The 14,009-nt window shown below is 34.5% G+C and overlaps 1 protein-coding gene, 1 long non-coding RNA gene and 1 other non-coding gene across 3 annotated transcripts in view; 1 reads left to right on the top strand and 2 right to left on the bottom strand.

Annotated features, from left to right (window-relative positions):
• LOC123314905 (lachesin-like) overlaps positions 1-14,009 on the top strand; it is a 488,081-nt gene that overhangs the window by 337,448 nt on the left and 136,624 nt on the right. The window lies entirely within an intron of this gene.
• On the bottom strand, positions 4,316-4,955 carry LOC123314908. The gene is made up of 2 exons (XR_006537880.1): positions 4,854-4,955; positions 4,316-4,514 (listed from the first exon to the last, which is right to left on the bottom strand). It is a non-coding gene; the product is annotated as an uncharacterized LOC123314908 (long non-coding RNA).
• LOC123316172 lies at positions 6,496-6,602 on the bottom strand. The gene has a single exon (XR_006538030.1). It is a non-coding gene; the product is annotated as a U6 spliceosomal RNA (small nuclear RNA).

Here is a 14,009-nt window from a genome sequence, read left to right on the forward strand (position 1 = left end):
ACAGAGAAAGTTTTTTTATTCCGAGAGTTTAAGAGAATATTTTTTTCTGAATTTCATATCTATCTTCAATTATTTTTTTTTAAGAATATTATGAATAATTGGCCTATCTGATCGGATGATGCCTACTCATACGCATAAACTATTCTCACTGTTGTCCGAAACACAATTTGGAGCAATAAAGCTACAAAGACTCCTACTTTTCTACCATGCCACTCACCACTGTCACAGCACTTCGTTGATCCCCCTTGCCTCAGTGAAGTAATACATTTCACCCGGTACCCGTATTTAACAGAACTTCTTATGCATATAAAAAATATATACATAAATATACATAAAGAATTCAAAGATCGAGAAAGATTTAGATTTTTTAATAGAATTTTCTCCTGTGAATTGGATATTTTCACTTTTAAGTTTCGCCTGAACAATTGAGGTTTGCTCTTTCACAGATCACTAAATTCAAATTTAGTCAATATGTTTGCAAACTGACCACAATCATATTTCACCGTATTCTAGAAAACGGAAGTAGCTGTTCATGTCACTCCGGCCATCATACCAATTGCCAGCCACTTTTGAAGAATTATTGAGGCTCGCCGACAGGCTTAACCGAGTTAGTTCTTTCAAATTTGTTCCAATTATCTGGAAACTCTACTTCAATTCATCTGTGTGGACTACTGGACTAGCTCACATTTGGTGCCGAAACCCGGGAATGGACCTTCAGATCATGGGAGTGATCCATGAATATTTCTAATTTTCCGCTTTTGAAGGCTAGTTGTCGATATATTTCGATCACAGAATACAAGTAGGAAAAGTTACTCTGGTTAAAATTATCCAACTGTTTCTTTTCATTTGAGTTCTTCACTATACTTTTATTATTTTTTTTTGTATTTTTATTGCCTGATTTTTGAATGCACATAAGGGTTCACAGTATTTCGAACATTACTCATCGTTTGTATTTCTTTTGTTTTCATTTCTTGGGAGTTCCCATAAAAAGTTCACGAAAAATTACAGGGAGGGGTATTGAAAATGAAACAGAAAAGCTAACGAAAGAAATGAACTTGAATGATTTCGACAAAATACTGGGATATGTCGATTTTCATACCAGGGGGACAAACTTTAAGATTAATAATTCACAACCATATCGCTTCATCTCTTAGTGTTAGAACAGCAACGCCTAAATCGTGTATAGGAATGATGGGGTAAGCGATAACTCATTCAAAATGTCTTTTTATTTTGAGATCACATTTAGTACTGGTTATTCCGTTAAGCATGCCGCGTCGTGTGAATCAATCAAATTTTGAAATTTTTCTTGACTTCTTCTGAGGTTTCGATGCTTATCCTTAACTGTCATATACGAGGGATAAAAACAGAATTCGGTTAGAATTGAATTGATATACAAAAAATGGGGAAACTCCAGCCAGGGGAAAAGCAAGTGATGTGCAAAATTTGAATTTGAATATTTAGAAAACGAATGGAATAAATGAAAATAAAATTAAATATGATGCAAACAAAAAGAAGTACGCCTTTCCAATGAGATATCACTTACCTACACCGATCTTCCCCATTCAAAATGTATGTGTGCGTAACTCTTTCGAATTTGATGAGACTTCGGAGTTTGCGAGAATCTACTGGGAATATTTCCTGAAAAGTTCTTATATCGGAAATTACGTTGATGCCACTGAGACATTCACACATTTTCACTGTACAAATAATGTGATGGCACAACCCCAAAAATTCCAATAGTCTACATGACGACGAATTTTTTTGAGACATAAGTATTATTGTGAGTTTCTGTGAAGATAACTGTGAATATTTCTCAAGATTCTTATTATTAGTTTTAATTAAAGCGTTAATTATAGTGGGTTTGGTGGTTTAAGAAACGGTTCAGTATATACCGCACGGTATATACTGAGTTCGATCCCGGTCTAGAGAAGAAATTTTCTAGTCGATACGGGTACGGGCTATCATTCACTCTTGTGTGACAATTAACAGTGCTGTGTCTAAGGTGGCGTAAGGATAAAGTAACAAAGCCAACACAGAACACAACTGGTTCTTCGAACTCGTACAAGCTCACAAAGCTTCTGAGGGGTACTTCGGTACCTAAGGAGAATCAGGATAATATGATAATTATTAGCTCATCTGTTTTGGCCTCTCAGGAATTGTTGTACCTAATGTGATGCATATTCAAGAAATAACCGAATTCGTCTCAAATACTGAATGAATTATTCGTCAGGCGAAGAAGTTTGAGCCATTTTTTAAAAACTTCCAAAAATAGGAACGGAGAGAATATTTTCAACTATGATCATTGATTTTCATAATAATTAGGGACGAATATAAATAACAACTAATAACTACCTACCAATACTCCATTCACATTTATTTTAGCACTCGGTTGGCCATAAAATAATTTTAACTAGAACTGAGTAAGGTTGACACTCATGAAACGTCGTTAATGTCTTACCGCCGTTGCCACAACTGATGTCAATTAATATTACAAAAATGCCGAAAATTAATGAAAAAGACAGAGGACAGTATTTCAGGAAATGCTATTTAGAATTCAGATCTTCTCATTCAAATAGTAGGTAATCCTGATATTCTATTATCTACACATCTACAATATATCAGACGGTAGCGACATACTCAATGTAAGTGAATTTATAAAATGTTTCAACTGAATCTAAACGACTTATATTTTAGCTTAATGTCTCCACAATCAGAAAGATTGTAAATGAATAAGATGACAAAGAATTTGCTTGTATTGGGAGACCCAAAAAAATGGTGGCATTTTAGAATTTCATTTTAGTGTGAACGAATGCGAAAAGTTACTACAGGATTTTCGAAATGTCATCGTAGAAGTTCCAAAAAATTGATTTTTCATTTGACATGTCCTATACATTGTAAATATCTTAAAGGGGTCAATAAATATAAAATTATTATTATATCAAAGTATTAACAATAAACGGCCATAAATACGAGCCAGTTGTCCTCTTAATTGTTAATTCATATGAAATTCTTGCTTGAAGGTGAAGTCCCTCTTGCTTTGAAACTTCCCTTGATTCTTTTGACTTCCGTGGATGCAAGATGGATGAATAATTTAACATTCTTCTGATTATCCGTCATTTCCTTCAGGATATACCCATTCCCAACCACTGCACCCAGCAAACCAACATGTTACATGCATAAGGGTGCTACATAACATAAACAGAACATTTGAAACACAACTGTGGATTTATAAATAAATATTCCATATACATAACGTTCTCATTTCACGTGATACATATCAAACATAATATAATATTTATGTATCATATACATTAATTTGTTATGTTTTTCATGAAAAGTATATGGTATATCAATTTCGTATTATCTATGATATGTATCATTTTGAATGAGAATGTTATGTATATGGTATATTAATTTATACATGCACAATTTTCATTCAAATGTTCTGTTAATTTTATGTAGCAATCAGAGCATTAAATCCATATTATTACGATATGAGAGTATACACATAACATATACGTATTAATTTTTCAGCAGTCATCCCGACAATGAAACTTACGGTATGATTTATTGAATCGTAAAAAAGTACAAATATCAGTACTGAAAGTAGTTGTTATCGAAACTGTTTTTTTCAATTTCTTACTACTAGCGGATAGAATCCGCCAAAATAGGCGAATTATAAATGAACTTTGATAACTCAACTTTCATAACCTCAGTTATTGACATTCGGAGGAAAAAGAAGGGTTGTGTGATTATGCTGAATGTTCACATTCATGCATCAGTATGACAAATTTATTATATATATTATAATAGTATTTGCAAGGATAGTAAATCTGATTCCATTCGTCAGAGATACAATATTGTGTATATCTGATGATTTTGTGTGACAAATGAAAGGCAAATACTCGAGTTATTTTTTAAAACATAAAGAATGCGATTTTAGTTCGAGTTTTGAGAATTATTTGGTTTCCGCATTGATATAAGAAGCAATTTTATTCCATACAGTTAATATGGTGCACTTATATGAATAGTCACATGTTTCCATAGCTAGATAGGTTGGAGGGACCACTCAGGAACACAAGATGTCGAAAAGTAAGCAGGTTCGAGCCCGGAATGAGAAGGAATTTTAGGTCGGAGCGGGAGACAACCACGGATCGTAGACATAGGTTACTAAAGAAGTCTCAAGTATGAATACTGATAAAATCAATTAGGTGCAACAATAAATTATCGTTTTGGTACAGTTTTTGCCCAAAATAAGTACGTATTTCATCAAATATGGCGATCCATTGAATTTTGGATGTCCTTGTATTTATTGAGGTTATTTTTCTTCTTCTTCTTGATTCTCAAGCAGACTACTCAGCAGCCAGTGATGCCCTTGACTGAAAAGGCCTGAATATGGGCTCAGCCTGAAAGACTATGCACCCAATCTCTGTGTTGTAGTATTGCTTCTTATTCCTAATTCCTGGGTCCTGGGGCATCAGGAGTCTTGGAGTTCCAATCCCAGGTTAGGTCAACTGAGGGACATTCTTTATATCATTAATATTTTGGGATTTAATTTCATGCTTTACATGCTATAGGTGGTAGGCTAATGGAGTAAGGAAGGCAACAAGCAGTTAAGGCAAAAGCACACACAGGAACTAAGTCCAGGCCGACCAGGCATGCCACTACACTCGCAAGCCACTACTAGAAAGAAACTCAACCAGCAAATCCAGCACTTCTAGTTTTTCAGAAAAAATACAATTATATATGTTAACAGGTAAAGAACTCTCATGCAAGGAAAGTGCAGTATACAGCCCGCTACTTCTGCTCAAGTTATTAACACAACCGAAAAACAAGTGTACGATATCTCCTACCTCACCACAATCACATAAGTTTGACTCTTTAAGTCCTATTCTATGAAGGTAAGATGGCGTAAGGCAATGACCGGATCTCAAACGTAGAACGACCGTGAAGAAACGGCGTGGCCGGTTGATTTTCGTAAACCAGGGATCATCCAAAAAGGTGTTGCGAGAGGCATATAACGCATAGACACGCCCTTTCAGGGCACAGATCTGATAAAAATCGTTAATCCAGGTGTTTTTTAGTTCCCTACGGAATTCTGGCCACAGTTCTCTAGGTCCACCCGGGATGATAGGAGGACCAACCTTATATCTGCCTTGATTGGCCAACATATCAGCGATATCATTACCATGTATATAGGAGTGGCTAGGAACCCAGAGGCACCTGACCGCAACCCCGGCCTTCCTGGCCTGATGAAGGAGTTTGAAGGTTCTTATCGTGATGCAATCCGTACTAGAACTAAAATTAGCTGATTTGAGCGCTTCCAACACACTCAAGGAATCCGACACTATCAACGCTCTGGAGATATTATGCTGCCGAATCATTTGAACAGCAGTTCCCACGGCATACATTTCTGCAGTGAATATAGACCAGTGATCTGGTAAACGGGCTGACATTTTTATCAATGGGTTTGAGCAGAACACACCATAACCTACTGAGTCCGGAGATTTGGACAGCGACGCATCTGTAAAAAATATACAATGTTGAGGAAACTTTTCCGCCACTAACGCAACAAACTCCCGAGGATTCGATATTGAAAACTTTGGAAGGCCCGAATTAATTACAAAAACTCTGTTGAGTCTAACCTGAAGGGAAATTTCATAAAATGGGATATTCTGCATGGCCTTTATGAGTTGTTTTCTGGTGGACAGGTCAGAGAATGCCTGAACAAGAGGGGGTATGGATGTACGCTGCCAGAGATGGTCCAAAACTTCATGCTGTCCAAATATCTTGCGAACTGGGTGGTCTTCCACCTGAAGGATCTTTGAAACATACTTAAACGCCAGCCACCTACGTCTGTACGCAAGAGGTTGCTGTGCTGACTCATAAATGATTGCATTAGTTGGGGTAGACTTCAACAGGGACATTGCCGCCCGCAGGACCGCATATTGTGCCCTATCAAGACGCTCCAGGTTATATTTAGAGCATCTCCCATAAAGAAAGCTCGCATAATCTAAATGCGGTAAAGCCAGTACTTTATATATTCTGATTAGTATGGCAGGATGACAGCCCCATGCTGTCCTGCCCAATGCTTTAATGATATTCAGTGCACCCGAAGTCTTAGCGCATGCAGTGGCAATCTGCCCGCCCCAGCGAAAATTGCTCTCAAGTTGAACACCAAGATATTTAAGTGAAGACTTCCAGGGGATAATCTGATCGCGACAAGACACATTAGGGAGGTCAACACGAGTCCTAGATTTAGAGAAAATCATTGCTGACGATTTTTCTGGGGAAAGTGAAAGATTCCTATCAGACATCCAAGCATGTATCCTCCCCAGGTCAGCTGAAAGCTGATCTATCATTGACTGTAAATCAGTGCCACTTACAAGAAGGGCAAAGTCATCTGCAAACTGCAGGCTAACGGTACCAGGAGACAGAGAATCAGCAGGAAGGAGAGAATACAAATTATAAAGAGGAGGAGCCAACACTGAACCCAAAAATGTGGAACGCTTCACGATTTTGCGTGTCATCCTTGCGCAGAGGCCATGCTAATCTTCTCTGTATCGTTCCAATTTTAGTATATGTACCGCCGAAGCGAGTACTTATTGAGGTTATATTTCAAATTGGTTGCAAATGTTCTGTACCAGAGCTATCATCCTTTGCACATAGCATGTAAGGTACAAAGTACCTATATGTGTACCGAACATGTAATATTGCAATTTCGTTACAGTATACATAGCGAAAGGCGGACATAGAGCTCTCGTTGGACAGATAACGGATAGATCGTGTACGGAACTTTGCTATGACGAATGTAAATCCAAGGATAATAGCATGAATAAACATTATTATTATTATTATTATTATTAATTATTATGTAACACGGAACGTTGCAATATGTATGATACGTTGATGTTATGCAATTGTGTTTGCTGGGCATCATATGTATTTCATTTCGGATTGTTTTTTTTTAAATCTACAACTGATGTAACGTATTCAACCTTTAGCCAGAGAAGATAACCAACATTAACTCTCCTCAAGTGATTCAACACCTTGCTAAAATACCTAATTACTTAGACTTTCACATAGAACGGACAATATAGCGATGATTTAAAACCCAAAAATGTTTTGACAAGCGTCATAACCCCACATTTTCGTACTATACAGAGTGAAATGTGTCAAATGTCCATGGCCAACCGAATGCTGAAATAAAAGTGAATGGAGTATATGTGAATAATTCACTCTCAACCTTCATTTCGGAATATTTTCTCGGTAATGAAATACATAAAACATGTCTGAGGTTGAACATTCTGTTCCTTGAAATGGACAGCTTCTTTCAAGCCTTCATACGGCAAGCCACCATCCAAAAAATTATGGGTACGTAACTCGAAAATATGCAAAACAGCTGTAGGGAATGGTAGATGACATAAACGTAGAATTTTAATATACTTATATCTGAAAATGCAATAATGAATAGACTATATAGTATAACTAAGTCATAAGTCATTTGGAAAAAGATTTTTCATTTGCTTTATGTCTCTATAAAAAATTCCAAACAAATCCAACATATATTTCTCTGAAATCTTTTAATGGGCTTTCCGTGTAAAACGGCCTTTATTGATTCTATGTTTCTCTCTAAACAGACGAACAAGTCATAACAGTGCCCATTACTTCAGTCATAAAGAATAGAGTAAAAAATATGATGACGTGTCAGTTTCACCCCATCTACAGAAGTTAAGCTACTTCCAGAAAGTTCGTGAAAAATATGACATTAATTCTAGTACTAACAGAGAAATATCTGGTAGTTTGAGTGCTGCACTTGGCTTCCAACGCTCGAAAATTAGTAAAACAAGACCGCAAACCTCCTTAACGATCAATATTTGTATTCACAGTTCGCGAGGACGTTGCATCAAATACAGGACGAGGTGCTTTCGGCAGGTTCAGACGTTGTAAACTGGGAATTTCAGCATAAAACGAGTTAATGAAGGTAACGAGGAAAGTTCTTGAACCGGATTCCTAAATACCTAACGACACCAGACTGTCGGAAACTTCGCGAAGTTCACTTGTTGTGGCACCACGATACGTTGGACTCGCCCTTCGTCTTGTCTTCTACTTGTTACTCACGCCATTCTTAGCGGAATCATTCATCTTCCGTTTCTCCTACATCTTGTTAAACGTTGTTCCACAAAATTATGTAATTTCAATTAATCTATACGGAACAGCTGGGAATTTCATATGTCCAACATAACATCCAACATAATTTTGATAGCTACGAATAAAATTTCAATATTTTCTCCACTGTGTCACGACGGTAGTCAAGTCAAGTGGGTCCATTAGGCAGAAAGGTTTTTCACTACAAGATTGAGCGCTAATGATTCAGATGATTACAGATCCGGATAAATTGATAGTTGATTGATAGGAAAATAACTATTTCGTAATTTTTTTCTGGAAACCCGCAGAATTATTATTTATTCAAACCGAATCTGTTTCATCGTCACCATCTATTATTCTATATCTAAACAAATCTGCAGAAAGTGTGTTCGACTTGGGAGGTTTAGACCTCCCCTTCTTCATTTTGTTATAAAAAAAATTTTTTTTTCGTGGTTAATAAAGACTTCATGATCTCGATCATTTTAAGGATACACAAAACGCTATGTTCTTTTATACTTTCTACATTTCTGATTATTCCTGAAAGAATACATTTGAGAACAATCTTCAAAAGGAGAAAGGGATCTTGATTCGAAGTTTATGGTGTTGTTTTGACTCATACTTCCTATAAGATGTAGATACTGGGATATCCGTTTTTTCAAACCAAAAAATAAAAATTCAGGAGGTCATTATTTCTCGAGTCGTCAATCTTTCATCACACTTCTTCAAATCCAAACTAAAAGAAAATATTTTTTATTCTATATAAGCCTCAAACCCCAACCATGGCTCGGGTTATACTTTTACTCTTACGCATGCTTAAGTGTTTGGATTAATTTATTTCATCTCAGTTTAAGAATTTTGTAATTGCTGAAAACGCATTTCCTGCTTGATCTTAATATTTTATTCGAGAATGAAACAGGTCAAAGTTCAGTAGGACAGAGGTAATCAGCAGTCGCTCAAAGTGCGAATATTGTAATTTCATGTACATCAACTCGTGGATGCTGACTCATGTCCAAAACCAACTCATATTTCTAAAATAAAATATAAAAAACTTGCTAAGTTTTGTCCCCTGCTCTTGGACTACTAGACTACTACTAGAGTTTTACCTAATAAGCTATTTGTTGGAATTGAGATTTTATGACCAGTTCATGAAATGTGAAAATCATTTATTGCAATATTGAATTTGAGTTTCCATATGTGGCAATAGCTGTTATCCCTTAGCTCAAATTCCTCCTTGATAAACATGGAAGTTTTATTTTTAGTTATAGGGTTTATTTAGGTAACCCTTAGAATCGACTGAAATAAAGAAAAATATATGTTTTGAAGTTTGAAAAACCTTGAGTTCTGATGAATAGATATATCCAAATTGATCATCTTCTCACAAACACCCTGTATATTTTTGGTACAAACACTAAACAGAAAATAGCATGATAATTGATAGTAGGTACCTACTGTTATGGTCCGTTTTTTGTAATACTATGAATTGACTAATCAAACGAATCCACATCTAAAAATTCTTTGAATTAAAATTTTCATTAAAATTTCCCTAAAACTCTATCTCAAAGAGGGTTCGCATCTAACACATTCCTTCGAAATAAAAATTCAAATGAAATAAAACAAAATTTTTCTTTTAAATCAAAATCTTCATACATAAAGCACCTTGACTAATTTTTCTAAATTACGTTACTTTAATTTAATATGGTCTTCTCACTCACTCTTTCATGAAATAATAATGTCTCTAGTCTCTGTGCACTTTCTGAATATCCGTATTTCTTATTTCCTGATGTCGAAACAGATGACGTCTTGTCTGACAGTTTTGAAATTTCTGAATTTTTTTAGTTTACCAAATTCTGTACCCTTTCTGGAATTACTTATGGAAAAGTTTCCTAAAACCCCAAAATCGAACGTGAGATTATTTATGGAAACCCTTTTCTATTAGTTATCCAATACATGAAAGATTCGTTTCAAAATTCATAAATTTCAGAAAAATACCCGTTGAAACTTAGTAAACATTAGAATGTATTAGAATGCCTCTACTAAAATCTAGTAATTTTTGTTAATTCGACAACAGTGGAACCGATCAAGAAGATATCAATAAAATACATGAAATTGTTTGTGTAATCTGTGTCTATACCTTCTTGAGACCGATGACATTTTGTGTGATTGTTTGCTCTTCTTATCAAATGTGATCACCAAATTTGATATTCATTAGGTCTATGGTGAAAACTTTCATGACCATAATTGATTGTGAAAACGACGTGGAATGTTCATAAGAGAGCACTTCTGAAATCAGAATTATCGTGCAATATGTTAAAACTCGAAAAAAATATATTTCGATATATTTGAGTTATATGGATTTTAATGACATATATTTTGAAATTTAGGAAAATATCCCATTGGATTATCTTCTGGTGAAGTTTACTTTTGACTTAAGATTTCTTCCATTAATTCAATTCCTTTATTCTTTCTTGCACCAACACTTCAAGTTTTTTTATATCTTTCTTACTGTTTCAATATGGTCCAATGATATCAAATATATGGTTGTTTTTACAATATCTCATCTCCTTCACTTCAATTTCACATCAATCAATACTTAATTACAATTCAATAATCATAATCAATAATCATTCTTGAAACTAATTATAAAACAATCATTCTTTCAGCTGAGAAACCAGCATTTGGTTCTCCCAACTGAAATAATTTAAAATCAATACAAAAATTTATATTTTTCTTTGATGAGATAGTATGAAAATACATAACATTGAATTTTGAAGAAATCTGGAACTTATCTGTACATTATGACAGAATTAAAAATGGTGAAGGCTGAAAATGTTTTAGGAAGAAAGTGCATGGTGGCAAACCTCAATATGCGAATTTGCATTACCAAATTGTGATGAATTATCTATCGCTTGACTTTCTGTATACTGTTGTAGAAATGGCATCCTTATATGGGGTTTCATAAAACTTTGATTGTCCGATCAACGATTTGACAGTCACTGGATTTCTAAACGAAATCACTGAAACCTTTTCATTTTTGAATATATTGAAGAAGTATCAATTGAGAATAATTGAAAGGAAGTATAAACATAATAATTTTATCCGAGAATGATATTCTGAATGATCATTAGTGAATTATCGATTGAAAACAAATTGACGTCTACTCGCCAATCAAGCGTTGATTCCCCCATCAAGCTTTATGAAACTCGGTATTACCTAATTCCCATTTTACTGGAATTTTTTTGAATAGGATTTTTTGGGGTAGATTATTATCTGTTGAATCGTGTTCATAAACATTGTGTACCTAGTTTTGAAGAATCCGTCAATTAACAGAACTATTCGCATAATTTTCCGACCCATTCGGGTGTCGGAAAATAACAGTTCCACGAACGAGATCATTAATTTTTCCGCTATGTGTTTATAGGTTTCCACAAGAGCAGGAAATACAGTGATAATAATTTTCGCCAAATATCGATTAATAATTCCGTTTGTGACAGCAACCTGCGTTCAACGGAACAAAAACCTCAATATAATGGTGAATTAATGAATTGAATTCTGAACAGTTAATTGCCAAAAGAGCATTCATATCATAAAATGAGTCATGAGTTCGTTGGTCAGTTCCACTGGAAAAGCCCACTATTGTTGTCCACTGCTGATTCCGTTAAATTTCAAATCGAAAAAGTTCATCCTAAACAGAAAACAGAAAAGTGAATATGGGAAAAGTTGGAACGACTATCTAATTTATTCGGCTAGCTATATCTGGACCTCTGAAGTGCTCACTTTTTTCATTAATTCATCCAGATATGATAGGTACTGAACAGAACCTACTCCAAGCATTATAAATCGTGTTTAATTATCAGGTTGAGCGCTTTCGGCCAATCGCCATCCTCAGTACCTCGATAATATTGACAAATTATTATAACAAGTTGTTTTGTTCAAATTCATCCCGTACTTGTCAAATTAAATACGACAAAACACAATTATTCGATACATCTCCACATCGCCTATAAATAAACTAAATGCATCCAATATTCCTACTTTTACAAATTTTCTAGTCCTCAATCTAATGGAAATTGTGGAAACTGCATAATTAAACAATTTTTTCTTGGGTTAAGGCCCGGTACTTTCACGTGCGAATAAATAAATTTATTCGCATTTATTAAGTCTTATTCGTAAGATTAGTAAAAATGCAGTCTTTTCACTTTCAGATAGTGTTATTCATCGAATAAATTTGTCATTGAAACTTAATTAGAAAAGTTTATTTGTCATAGATCGAATGTCGGTACGTCATTATTCGTTGAATAAAATTTATTCGAAGGTGAAAGTACCGGGCCTAAGTCAAAGAAGTAAAACAACATGACATAGAATATTTTCGATAGATAAGCAGTTCTCCCAACACTATCACAAAACCATGTTATACATATATCATCAATCTTCTTCACATAAACACAAAAGTGACACTCATAGGCAAACAAATAGCAAACACATCAACTAGAACAAGAAGCCGAACAATCCAGTAATTTATGCCTTAAAGTCTCTTAAATAAAGGAATATATGATTTGTTCAAGTTTATATTCGTCTGTATATTCAAGCAGTTAATGTTTCTGGTAATCTCATTCCCTATGTGTATATTATCAAGAAAATCCAACCGTGTATAATTTTTATTGTTAGTATGTAATATTCTGTTCAGTACCTATTAGAATTACCAATTACTAGCTATTTAGTAAACGTGTGTGTTCGGACCATTGTTCACATTGATTTATGAATCATAAAGAATAAGAATAAAAAGGAGCAAGGTGAGTGTAAAAACAAAAATAATTATATGAATATGAAAATATAATGAACCTGAAAGTATATTTTTGTTTCATATTTCAGGTTCATTTTTTCCAGTGATGTTGAAAAATGAGGTGGAATGAAAAAGAGTTGAAGGTTAACGCAGTCTCTACAGATGTATCGAAACTTGAAAGAACCTGCCTTATGAAAGAATCCCAAGAGAGCAATTGCCTCAATTTCACTGGAAGACGCAGTTCCTAGTATATCTGGTTACTCTAGGTTGCCTCTCTACTGAAAATCTACAGAAAAATAAAATGACGATACAACATCTCAGGAGAATATATACTTCATTCAAATTTATTTTAGCAGTCGGTTGGCCATGAAATAATTTTCTCAAGTTTTTGTAACTAGAACGAAGTTAGGTTGGCACTCATGAAATGTCGTTAATGTCATAACGTCGTTGCCACAACTAATATCAATTTTTATTACGAAAATGCCGAAAGTGATTTAAAAAAGAGACAGGGTTTCAGGAAGTGCTATTTAGAATTCAGGTCCGCTCATTCGAATAGTTATACCCTGATATTTTAAAATCAACAATACGTCAGACGGTAACGAACATATTCAATGTAAGAGATTTTATATATGTAATGTTTCATCTGGATCTAAAAGACTTATATTTCAGCGGAATATTTCCACAATCAGAAAGATTGTGAATGAAGAGGATGACAAAGAATTTCCTTCTATTGGGACACCCAAAAAAGTGGTGGCATTTGAGAATTTTATGTTTGAGTGAATTAATGCGAAAAGTTTACTACAGGATTTTCGATAAATGTCATCGGAAAATAAGTTCTATATACTTCTATATACTATGTAAATGTCTTAAGGTACTAATAAATACCTAATTATTATTATTACATCAATGTATTAAGATGAATTGCCACAAATACGCGCAAGTTGCCCTGTTACTTGTTTATTAATGTGAAATTTTTGTTCAACGGTGAAGTTGCATCTTAAGTTGAAACTTCCTTCAATTCCTTTTACTTATATTGATGCAAGATGATTTTTATTGAAGAATTTAACATTCTTGTAATTAT

This window comes from Coccinella septempunctata, chromosome 6 (genome assembly GCF_907165205.1).
Source record: "Coccinella septempunctata chromosome 6, icCocSept1.1, whole genome shotgun sequence".
In the NCBI taxonomy this organism is placed as follows: Eukaryota; Metazoa; Arthropoda; class Insecta; order Coleoptera; family Coccinellidae; genus Coccinella; species Coccinella septempunctata.